Below are 13881 nucleotides of genomic sequence, written 5' to 3' on the forward strand. Positions count from 1 at the left end.
ATAGAAAATAAATGAAATACCGAAAGAAGGATAAAATATGGAAAGTAAAATTAAATATATAAAGAAAGATGAAATATGGCAACTAAAATGAAATATAGAAAGAAGCTGAAATATAGAAAGTAAAATGAAATTTAGAATGACAGTTGAAATATTGGACGTAAAATGAAATATTGGTAGAAAGATGAAATATAGAAAGAAAAATGAAATAGGATATAAAGATGAAATATTGAAATTAAAATGAAATATAGAAAGAAAGAAGAAATATAGAAAGTAAAATGAAATATAGAAGGAAAGATGAAATATTAAAAGTAAAATGAAATATAGTAAGAAAGATGAAATATAGAAAGAAAATGAAATACTGAAAGAAAGATGAAATATAGAAAGTAAAATGAAAATATAGAAAGAAAAATAAAATATAGAAAGTAAAAAAAAAACTAGAAAGATAAATAATATATAGATAGTAACATGAAAAACAGAAAGAAAGATGAAATATAGAAAGTAAAATAAAATATAGGAAAAAAAATTAAATATAGAATGTACAATAAAAATAGATAGAAAGATAAAATATAGAAACTAAAACAAAATATAGAAAGTAAAATGAAATATAGAAAGAAAGATGAAATATAGAAAGTAAAATAAAATATAGGAAAAAAGATTAAATATAGAATGAACAATAAAAATAGATAGAAAGATGAAATATAGAAACTAAAACGAAATACAGAAAGTAAAATGAAATATAGAAAGAAAGATAAAATATAGAAAGTAACAAGAAATATAGAAAGAAAGGCGAGATATAGAAAGAGAGTCGAAATATAAAAAGAAAGGTAAATTAAAGAGACTAAGACACATAAATAAAGAAAGAAAAAATATAGAAATAAAATGAAATATAGAAAGAAAAATGAAATATAGAAGGTAAAATAAAATATAGGAAGAAAAATGATACATAGAAAGAAAGACGAAATATATAAAGTAACATGAAATAGAGAAAGAAAGATGAAATATAGAAAGTAAAATGAAATATAGAAAGAAAAATGAAATATGGAAAGAAATATGAAATATTGAAAGAAAAATGAACTATAGATAGAAAGATGAAATATAGAAAAAAAGATGAAATAAATAAAGTAAAATAAAATATAAAAAGATATATGAAATATAGAAAGTAAAATGAAATATTGAAAAAGAGATAAAAATTAAAATGAAATATAGAATGAAAGATGAAATATTGAAAGTAAAATGAAATATAGAAAGAAAGATGAAATATAAGTAACAAGAAATAAGGAAAGAAAGATGAAATATAGAACGTAAAACGAAACATAGAAAAAAAATGAAATATACAAAGTAAAATAAAATATAGAAAGAAAGATGATATATAGAAAGAAAGATAGAAAAAATATTGAATGTAAAATGAAATATAAAAAGAAACTTGAAATGTAAAAAGTAAAATGAAATATAAAAAGAAAGAGAAATATAGAAAGTAAACTGAAATATAGAATGAAAAACGAAATATAGAAAATAAAAAGAAATATAGGGAGAAAGATGAAATATAGAAAGAAAGATGAAATATTGAAAGTAAGATGAGATGTAGAAAGAAAGATGAAATACAGAACGAAAGATAAAATATAGTAAGTAAAATGAAATATAGAAACTAAGATGAAATATAGGAAAAAAAATGAAGTATAGAAAGTATGATGATATATAGAAAGTAAAATGAAATATAGAAAGTAAAATGAAATATAGAAAGTAAAATGAAATATAGAATGAAAAATGAAATATATAAAATAAAATGAAATATAGCAAGAAAGATGAAATATGGAAAGAAAGATGAAAAGTAGAAAGAAAGATGAAATATAGAACGAAAGATAAAATATAGAAAGTAAAATGAAATATAGAAAGAAAGATGAAATATAGAAAGTAAAATGAAATATAAAAAGTATGATGATATACAGAAAGTAAAATTAAATATAGAATGAAAGATGAAATATAGAAAGTACGATGATATATAGAAAGTAATATTAAATATAGAAAGTAAAATGAGATATCGAAAGAAAGTTGAAATATAGAAAGGAAAATGAAATACATAAATAAAAATGAAATATAGAAAGAAAGATCAAATACAGAAAGAAAAATAAAATATAGTAACAAAAATGATACATAGAAAGTAACATGAAATATTGAAAGAAAGAAGAAATATAGAAAGTAAAATGAAATACAGAAGGAAAGACGAAATATTAAAAGTAAAATGAAATATAGTAAGAAAGATGAAATATATAAAGAAAATGAAATACTGAAAGAAAGATGAAATATAGAAAGTAAAATGAAATATAGAAAGAAAAATAAAATATAGAAAGAAAAAAAAACTAGAAAGATAAATAATATATAGATAGTAACATGAAAAACAGAAAGAAAGATGAAATATAGAAAGTAAAATAAAACATAGGAAAAAAAATTAAATATAGAATGTACAATAAAAATAGATAGAAAGATAAAATATAGAAACTAAAACGAAATACAGAAAGTAAAATGAAATATAGAAAGAAAGATGAAATATAGAAAGTAAAATAAAATATAGGAAAAAAGATTAAATATAGAATGAACAATAAAAATAGAACGAAAGATGAAATATAGAAACTAAAACGAAATACAGAAAGTAAAATGAAATATAGAACGAAAGATGAAATATAGAAAGTAAGAAGAAATATAGAAAGAAAGGCGAGATATAGAAAGAGAGTCGAAATATAGAAAAAAAGGTAAATTAAAGAGACTAAGACACATAAATAAAGAAAGAAAAAATATAGAAATAAAATGAAATATAGAAAGAAAAATGAAATATAGAAAGTAAAATAAAATATAGGAAGAAAAATGATACATAGAAAGAAAGACGAAATATATAAAGTAACATGAAATAGAGAAAGAAAGATGAAATATAGAAAGTAAAATGAAATATAGAAAGAAAAATGAAATATGGAAAGAAATATGAAATATTGAAAGAGAAATGAAGTATAGATAGAAAGATGAAATATAGAAAAAAAGATGAAATAAATAAAGTAAAATAAAATATAAAAAGATATATGAAAGATAGAAAGTAAAATGAAATATTGAAAAAGAGATAAAAATTAAAATGAAATATAGAATGAAAGATGAAATATTGAAAGTAAAATGAAATATAGAAAGAAAGATGAAATATAAGTAACAAGAAATATGGAAAGAAAGATGAAATATAGAACGTAAAACGAAACATAGAAAAAAAATGAAATATACAAAGTAAAATAAAATATAGAAAGAAAGATGAAATATAGAAAGAAAGAAAGAAAAAATATTGAATGTAAAATGAAATATAAAAAGAAACTTGAAATGTAAAAAGTAAAATGAAATATAGAAAGAAAGAGAAATATAGAAAGTAAACTGAAATATAGAATGAAAAACGAAATATTGAAAATAAAAAGAAATATAGGGAGAAAGATGAAATATAGAAAGAAAGATGAAATATTGAAAGTAAGATAAGATGTAGAAAGAAAGATGAAATACAGAACGAAAGATAAAATATAGTAAGTAAAATGAAATATAGAAACTAAGATGAAATATAGGAAAAAAAATGAAATATAGAAAGTATGATGATATATAGAAAGTAAAATGAAATATAGAAAGTAAAATGAAATATAGAAAGTAAAATGAAATATAGAATGAAAAATGAAATATATAAAATAAAATGAAATATAGCAAGAAAGATGAAATATGGAAAGAAAGATGAAAAGTAGAAAGAAAGATGAAATATAGAACGAAAGATAAAATATAGAAAGTAAAATGAAATATAGAAAGAAAGATGAAATATAGAAAGTAAAATGAAATATAAAAAGTATGATGATATACAGAAAGTAAAATTAAATATAGAATGAAAGATGAAATATAGAAAGTACGATGATATATAGAAAGTAATATTAAATATAGAAAGTAAAATGAGATATAGAAAGAAAGTTGAAATATAGAAAGGAAAATGAAATACAGAAATAAAAATGAAATATAGAAAGAAAGATCAAATACAGAAAGAAAAATAAAATATAGTAACAAAAATGATACATAGAAAGTAACATGAAATATTGAAAGAAAGAAGAAATATAGAAAGTAAAATGAAGTACAGAAGGAAAGACGAAATATTAAAAGTAAAATGAAATATAGTAAGAAAGATGAAATATAGAAAGAAAATGAAATACTGAAAGAAAGATGAAATATAGAAAGTAAAATGAAATATAGAAAGAAAAATAAAATATAGAAAGAAAAAAAAACTAGAAAGATAAATAATATATAGATAGTAACATGAAAAACAGAAAGAATGATGAAATATAGAAAGTAAAATAAAACATAGGAAAAAAAATTAAATATAGAATGTACAATAAAAATAGATAGAAAGATAAAATATAGAAACTAAAACGAAATACAGAAAGTAAAATGAAATATAGAAAGAAAGATGAAATATAGAAAGTAAAATAAAATATAGGAAAAAAGATTAAATATAGAATGAACAATAAAAATAGAACGAAAGATGAAATATAGAAACTAAAACGAAATACAGAAAGTAAAATGAAATATAGAACGAAAGATGAAATATAGAAAGTAAGAAGAAATATAGAAAGAGAGGCGAGATATAGAAAGAGAGTCGAAATATAGAAAAAAAGGTAAATTAAAGAGACTAAGACACATAAATAAAGAAAGAAAAAATATAGAAATAAAATGAAATATAGAAAGAAAAATGAAATATAGAAAGTAAAATAAAATATAGGAAGAAAAATGATACATAGAAAGAAAGACGAAATATATAAAGTAACATGAAATAGAGAAAGAAAGATGAAATATAGAAAGTAAAATGAAATATAGAAAGAAAAATGAAATATGGAAAGAAATATGAAATATTGAAAGAAAAATGAACTATAGATAGAAAGATGAACTATAGAAAAAAAGATGAAATAAATAAAGTAAAATAAAATATAAAAAGATATATGAAATATAGAAAGTAAAATGAAATATTGAAAAAGAGATAAAAATTAAAATGAAATATAGAATGAAAGATGAAATATTGAAAGTAAAATGAAATATAGAAAGAAAGATGAAATATAAGTAACAAGAAATATGGAAAGAAAGATGAAATATAGAACGTAAAACGAAACATAGAAAAAAAAATGAAATATAAAAGTAAAATAAAATATAGAAAGAAAGAAAGATAAAATATTGAATGTAAAATGAAATATAAAAAGAAACTTGAAATGTAAAAAGTAAAATGAAATATAGAAAGAAAGATGAAATATAGAAAGTAAAATGAAATATAGAATGAAAAACGAAATATAGAAAATAAAAAGAAATATAGGAAGAAAGATGAAATATAGAAAGAAAGATGAAATATTGAAAGTAAGATGAGATATAGAAAGAAAGATGAAATACAGAACGAAAGATAAAATATAGTAAGTAAAATAAAATATAGAAACTAAGATGAAATATAGGAAAAAAAAATGAAATATAGAAAGTATGATGATATATAGAAAGTAAAATGAAATATAGAAAGTAAAATGAAATATAGAAAGTAAAATGAAATATAGAAAGTAAAATGAAATATAGAATGAAAAATGAAATATATAAAATAAAATGAAATATAGCAAGAAAGATGAAATATGGAAAGAAAGATGAAAAGTAGAAAGAAAGATGAAATATAGAACGAAAGATAAAATATAGAAAGTAAAATGAAATATAGAAAGAAAGATGAAATATAGAAAGTAAAATAAAATATAAAAAGTATGATGATATACAGAAAGTAAAATTAAATATAGAATGAAAGATGAAATATAGAAAGTACGATGATATATAGAAAGTAATATTAAATATAGAAAGTAAAATGAGATATAGAAAGAAAGTTGAAATATAGAAAGGAAAATGAAATACAGAAATAAAAATGAAATATAGAAAGAAAAATGAAATATAGAAAGAAAGATCAAATACAAAAAGAAAAATAAAATATAGTAACAAAAATGATACATAGAAAGTAACATGAAATATAGAAAGAAAGAAGAAATATAGAAAGTAAAATGAAATATAGAAGGAAAGACGAAATATTAAAAGTAAAATGAAATATAGTAAGAAAGATGAAATATAAAAAGAAAATGAAATACTGAAAGAAAGATGAAATATAGAAAGTAAAATGAAATATAGAAAGAAAAATAAAATATAGAAAGTAAAAAAAAACTAGAAAGATAAATAATATATAGATAGTAACATGAAAAACAGAAAGAAAGATGAAATATAGAAAGTAAAATAAAATATAGGAAAAAAAATTAAATATAGAATGTACAATAAAAATAGATAGAAAGATAAAATATAGAAACTAAAACGAAATACAGAAAGTAAAATGAAATATAGAAAGAAAGATGAAATATAGAAAGTAAAATAAAATATAGGAAAAAAGATTAAATATAGAATGAACAATAAAAATAGATAGAAAGATGAAATATAGAAACTAAAACGAAATACAGAAAGTAAAATGAAATATAGAACGAAAGATGAAATATAGAAAGTAAGAAGAAATATAGAAAGAAAGGCGAGATATAGAAAGAGGGTCGAAATATAGAAAGAAAGGTAAATTAAAGAGACTAAGACACATAAATAAAGAAAGAAAAAATATAGAAATAAAATGAAATATAGAAAGAAAAATGAAATATAGAAGGTAAAATAAAATATAGGAAGAAAAATGATACATAGAAAGAAAGACGAAATATATAAAGTAACATGAAATAGAGAAAGAAAGATGAAATATAGAAAGTAAAATGAAATATAGAAAGAAAAATGAAATATGGAAAGAAATATGAAATATTGAAAGAAAAATGAACTATAGATAGAAAGATGAAATATAGAAAAAAAGATGAAATAAATAAAGTAAAATAAAATATAAAAAGATATATGAAATATAGAAAGTAAAATGAAATATTGAAAAAGAGATAAAAATTAAAATGAAATATAGAATGAAAGATGAAATATTGAAAGTAAAATGAAATATAGAAAGAAAGATGAAATATAAGTAACAAGAAATATGGAAAGAAAGATGAAATATAGAACATAAAACGAAACATAGAAAAAAAAATGAAATATACAAAGTAAAATAAAATATAGAAAGAAAGATGAAATATAGAAAGAAAGAAAGAAAAAATATTGAATGTAAAATGAAATATAAAAAGAAACTTGAAATGTAAAAATTAAAATGAAATATAGAAAGAAAGATGAAATATAGAAAGTAAAATGAAATATAGAATAAAAACGAAATATAGAAAATAAAAAGAAATATAGGAAGAAAGATGAAATATAGAAAGAAAGATGAAATATTGAAAGTAAGATGATATATAGAAAGAAAGATGAAATACAGAACGAAAGATAAAATATAGTAAGTAAAATGAAATATAGAAACTAAGATGAAATATAGGAAAAAAAAATGAAATATAGAAAGTATGATGATATATAGAAAGTAAAATGAAATATATAAAGTAAAATGAAATATAGAAAGTAAAATGAAATATAGAATGAAAAATGAAATATATAAAATAAAATGAAATATAGCAAGAAAGATGAAATATGGAAAGAATGATGAAAAGTAGAAAGAAAGATGAAATATAGAACGAAAGATAAAATATAGAAAGTAAAATGAAATATAGAAAGAAAGATGAAATATAGAAAGTAAAATGAAATATAAAAAGTATGATGATATACAGAAAGTAAAATTAAATATAGAATGAAAGATGAAATATAGAAAGTACGATGATATATAGAAAGTAATATTAAATATAGAAAGTAAAATGAGATATAGAAAGAAAGTTGAAATATAGAAAGGAAAATGAAATACAGAAATAAAAATGAAATATAGAAAGAAAGATCAAATACAGAAAGAAAAATAAAATATAGTAACAAAAATGATACATAGAAAGTAACATGAAATATTGAAAGAAAGAAGAAATATAGAAAGTAAAATGATATATAGAAAGAAAGATAAAATATAGAAAGTAAAATGAAATATAGTAAGAAAAATGATATATAGAAAGTAACATGAAATAAATAAAGAAAGTTGAAATATTGAAAGTAAAATGACATATAGAAACAAAGATAAAATACATAAAGAAAGATGAAATATATACAAAGTAAAATAAAATATAGAAAGAAAGACGAAATATAGAAAGAAAGATGAAATATAGAAAGTAAAATGAAATATAGAAAGTAAGATGAGATATAGGAAGAAAATTAAATATAAAAAGAAAGACGAAATATAGAAAGTAAAATGAAATATAGAAAGAAAGATGAAATATAAAAGTAAAATGAAATACAGAAAGAAAGATGAAATATAGAAATAAAGATGAAATATAGAAAGTAACATGAAATATAGAAAGAAAGATGAAATATAGAAAGTAAAATGAAATATAGAAAGAAAGATGAAATATAGAAAGAAAGATAAAATGTAGAAAGTAAAATAAATAATTAAAGAAAGATGAAATATCGAAAGTATGATGACATTTAGAAAGTAAAATGAAATATAGAAAGTATGATGCTATTTAAAAAGTAAAATGAAATATATAAAGTAAAATGAAATATAGAAAGAAAGATGAAATATAAAAAGTAAAATGAAATATAGAAAGAAAGATGATATATAGAAAGTAAAATTAAATATAGAAAGAAAGATTAAATATAGATAGTAAAATGAAATATAGAAAGAACGATGAAATATAGAAAGTAAAATGAAATATGGAAAGAAAGATGAAATATAGAAAGTAAAATGAAATACAGAAAGAAAGATGAAATATAGAAAGTAAAATGAAATATAGTAAGAAAAATTATATATAGAAAGTAACATGAAATAAAGAAAGAAAATGAAATATAGAAAAGTAAAATGAAGTATAGAAAGAAAGATGAATTATAGAAAGAAGGTTAAAATAAAGAAAAAAAAGGAAATATAGAAAGAAAGATGAAATATAGAAAGTAAAATAAAATATAAAAATTAAAACGATATATAGAAAGTAAAATGAAATATAGAAAGGAAGATAAAATATAGAAAGTAAAATGTAATATTAGATAAAAGTTGAAATGTAAAAAACAAAATGAAATGTTGAAAGAAAAAGGTAATATAGAAATAAAGATGAAATATAGAAAATAAATGAAATACCGAAAGAAGGATAAAATATGGAAAGTAAAATTAAATATATAAAGAAAGATGAAATATGGCAACTAAAATGAAATATAGAAAGAAGCTGAAATATAGAAAGTAAAATGAAATTTAGAATGACAGTTGAAATATTGGACGTAAAATGAAATATTGGTAGAAAGATGAAATATAGAAAGAAAAATGAAATAGGATATAAAGATGAAATATTGAAATTAAAATGAAATATAGAAAGAAAGAAGAAATATAGAAAGTAAAATGAAATATAGAAGGAAAGATGAAATATTAAAAGTAAAATGAAATATAATAAGAAAGATGAAATATAGAAAGAAAATGAAATACTGAAAGAAAGATGAAATATAGAAAGTAAAATGAAAATATAGAAAGAAAAATAAAATATAGAAAGTAAAAAAAAAACTAGAAAGATAAATAATATATAGATAGTAACATGAAAAACAGAAAGAAAGATGAAATATAGAAAGTAAAATAAAATATAGGAAAAAAAATTAAATATAGAATGTACAATAAAAATAGATAGAAAGATAAAATATAGAAACTAAAACAAAATACAGAAAGTAAAATGAAATATAGAAAGAAAGATGAAATATAGAAAGTAAAATAAAATATAGGAAAAAAGATTAAATATAGAATGAACAATAAAAATAGATAGAAAGATGAAATATAGAAACTAAAACGAAATACAGAAAGTAAAATGAAATATAGAAAGAAAGAAGAAATATAGAAAGTAACAAGAAATATAGAAAGAAAGGCGAGATATAGAAAGAGAGTCGAAATATAGAAAGAAAGGTAAATTAAAGAGACTAAGACACATAAATAAAGAAAGAAAAAATATAGAAATAAAATGAAATATAGAAAGAAAAATGAAATATAGAAGGTAAAATAAAATATAGGAAGAAAAATGATACATAGAAAGAAAGACGAAATATATAAAGTAACATGAAATAGAGAAAGAAAGATGAAATATAGAAAGTAAAATGAAATATAGAAAGAAAAATGAAATATGGAAAGAAATATGAAATATTGAAAGAAAAATGAACTATAGATAGAAAGATGAAATATAGAAAAAAAGATGAAATAAATAAAGTAAAATAAAATATAAAAAGATATATGAAATATAGAAAGTAAAATGAAATATTGAAAAAGAGATAAAAATTAAAATGAAATATAGAATGAAAGATGAAATATTGAAAGTAAAATGAAATATAGAAAGAAAGATGAAATATAAGTAACAAGAAATATAGAAAGAAAGATGAAATATAGAAAGTAAAATAAAATATAGAATGAAAAAAGAAATATAGAAAATAAAAAGAAATATAGGAAGAAAGATGAAATATAGAAAGAAATATGAAATATTGAAAGTAAGATGAGATATAGAAAGAAAGATGAAATACAGAACGAAAGATAAAATATAGTAAGTAAAATGAAATATAGAAACTAAGATGAAATATAGGAAAAAAAATAAAATATAGAAAGTATGATGATATATAGAAAGTAAAATGAAATATAGAAAGTAAAATGAAATATAGAAAGTAAAATTAAATATAGAATAAAAATGAAATATATAAAATAAAATGAAATATAGAAAATAAAATGAAATATAGAATGAAAAATGAAATATATAAAATAAAATGAAATATAGCAAGAAAGATGAAATATGGAAAGAATGATGAAAAGTAGAAAGAAAGATGAAATATAGAACGAAAGATAAAATATAGAAAGTAAAATGAAATATAGAAAGAAAGATGAAATATAGAAAGTAAAATGAAATATAAAAAGTATGATGATATACAGAAAGTAAAATTAAATATAGAATGAAAGATGAAATATAGAAAGTACGATGATATATAGAAAGTAATATTAAATATAGAAAGTAAAATGAGATATAGAAAGAAAGTTGAAATATAGAAAGGAAAATGAAATACAGAAATAAAAATGAAATATAGAAAGAAAAATGAAATATAGAAAAAAAGATCAAATACAGAAAGAAAAATAAAATATAGTAACAAAAATGATACATAGAAAGTAACATTAAATAAATAAAGAAAGATGAAATATAGAAATTAAAATGAAATATAGAAAGAAAGATGAAATATAGAATGTAAAATGAAATACATAAAAAAAGATGAAATAAAGAAAGTAAAATAAAATATAGAAAGAAAGATGAAATCTAGAAAGAAAAATAAAATATACTAAGAAAAATGATAAATAGATAGTAACATGAAATAAAGAAAGAAAGATGAAATATTGCAAGAAGATGAAATATAGAAAGAAAGTTGAAATATAGATAGTAATATGAAATATAGAAAGAAAGATGAAATATAGTAAGAAATTTGAAATATAAAAAGTTAGATGAAATATAGAAAGAAAGATAAAATATAGAAAGTAAAATGAAATACCAAAATAAAGATGAAATATAGAAAGTAAAATGAAATATATAAAGAAAAATAAAATATAGAAAGTAAAATGAAATATAATAAGTAAAATGATATATAGAAAGTAACATGAAATAAATAAAGAAAGATGAAATATTGAAAGTAAAATGAAATATAGAAAGAAAGATGAAATACATAAAGAAAGATGAAATATATACAAAGTAAAATAAAATATTGTAAGAAAGATGAAATATAGAAAGTAAAATGAAATATAGAAATAAAGATGAAGTAAAGAAAGTAAAATGAAATATAGAAAGAAAATGAAATGTAGAAAGTAATAAATATTAATGAAAGAAGGATGAAATATAGAAATGTAAAATTTAATATATAAAGAAAGAAAAATTATAAAAATAAATATGAAAAATAAAAAATAAAATAAAATATAGGAATAAAGATGAAATATAGAAAGTAACATGAAATATAGAAAGACAGATGAAATATAGAAAGTAAAATGAAATATAAAAAGAAAGATGAAATGTAGAATGCAAGATAAAATAAAGAAATTAAAATGAAATATAGAAAGAAAGATGAAATATAGAAATTAATATGAAATATAGAAAGTAAAATGAAATATAGAATGAAAAATGAAATATAGAAAGTATGATGATATATAGAAAGTAAAATGAAATATAGAAAGTAAAAAGAAATAGAGAAAGAAATATGAAATATAGAAAGTAAAATGAAATATAGAAAGTAAGATGATATATAGAAATTAAAATTAAATATAGAAAGAAAGACGAAATATAGAAAGTAAAATGAAATATAGAAAGAAAGATGAAATATAAAAAGTAAAATGACATACAGAAAAAAAAGATGAAATAAAGAAATTAAAATGAAATATAGAAAGAAGGATGAAATCTAGAAAGTAAAATAAAATATTGTATGAAAAATAATATTTAAAAAGTAACTTGAAATAAAGAAAGAAAGATGAAAAATAGAAAGAAGGTTAAAATAAAGAAAGAAATATGAAATATAGAAAGTAATATTAAATATAGATAAAAATGAAATATAGAAAGAAAGATGAAATATAGAAAGTATAATGAAATACATAAATAAAGATGAAATATAGAAAGTAAAATGAAATATAGAAAGAAAGATGAAATATATATAAAGTAAAATGAAATATAGTAAGAAAAATGAAATATAAAAAGTAAAATACTTGCCTACTTGCCTTCTGTCAATCTTCCTTCTTCCTTCTGTCAATCTTCCTTTTTAGAAAGTAAGATGAAATATATAAAATAAAATAAAATATAGAAAGTAAGATGAAATATAGTAAGAAAAATGATATATTGAAAGTAACATGAAATAAAGAAAGAAAATGAAATATAGAAAGTAAAATGAAGTATAGAAAGAAAGATGAATTATAAAAAGAAGGTTACAATAAAAAAAAAAGGAAATATAGAAAGAAAGATGAAATATAGAAAGTAAAATCAAATATAAAAATAAAAAAGATATATAGAAAATAAAATGAAATATAGAAAGGATGATAAAATATAGAAAGTAAAATGTAATATTGAATAAAAGTTGAAATGTAAAAAATAAAATGAAATGTTCAAAGAAAAAGGTAATATAGAAATAAAGATGAAATATTGAAAGTAAAATAAAATACTGAAACAAGGATAAAATATGGAAAGTAAAATTAAATATATAAAGAAATATGAAATATGGCAACTAAAATGAAATATAGAAAGAAGATGAAATATAGAAAGTAAAATGAAAAAGATAAAGCAAAATGAAATATCGAAAGTAAAATAAAATATAGAATGACAGTTGAAATATAGGACGTAAAATGAAATATTGAAAGAAAGATGAAATATAGAAAGAAAAATGAAATAAGGATAGAAAGATGAAATATTGAAATTAAAATGAAATATAGAAAGAAAGAAGAAATATAGAAAGTAAAATAAAATATAGAAGGAAAGATGAAATATTGAAAGTAAAATGAAATATAGTAAGAAAGATGAAATATAGAAAGAAAATGAAGTATTGAAAGAAATATGAAATATAGAAAGTAAAATGAAATATAGAATGAAAAATAAAATATAGAAAGTAAAAAAAAACTAGAAAGATAAATAATATATAGAAAGTAACATAAAAAATAGAAAGAAAGATGAAATATAGAAAGTAAAATAAAATATAGGAAAACAGATTAAATATAGAATGTACAATAAAAATAGATAGATGAAATATAGAAACTAAAACGAAATACAGAAAGTAAAGTGAAATATAGAAAGAAAGATGAAATATAGAAAG

Source organism: Aristolochia californica, unplaced genomic scaffold (genome assembly GCF_029961685.1).
Source record: "Aristolochia californica isolate CCGP_79_NKW_82.1479 unplaced genomic scaffold, dmAriCali1.0.hap1 SCAF_7, whole genome shotgun sequence".
NCBI classification, from domain to species: domain Eukaryota; kingdom Viridiplantae; phylum Streptophyta; class Magnoliopsida; order Piperales; family Aristolochiaceae; genus Aristolochia; species Aristolochia californica.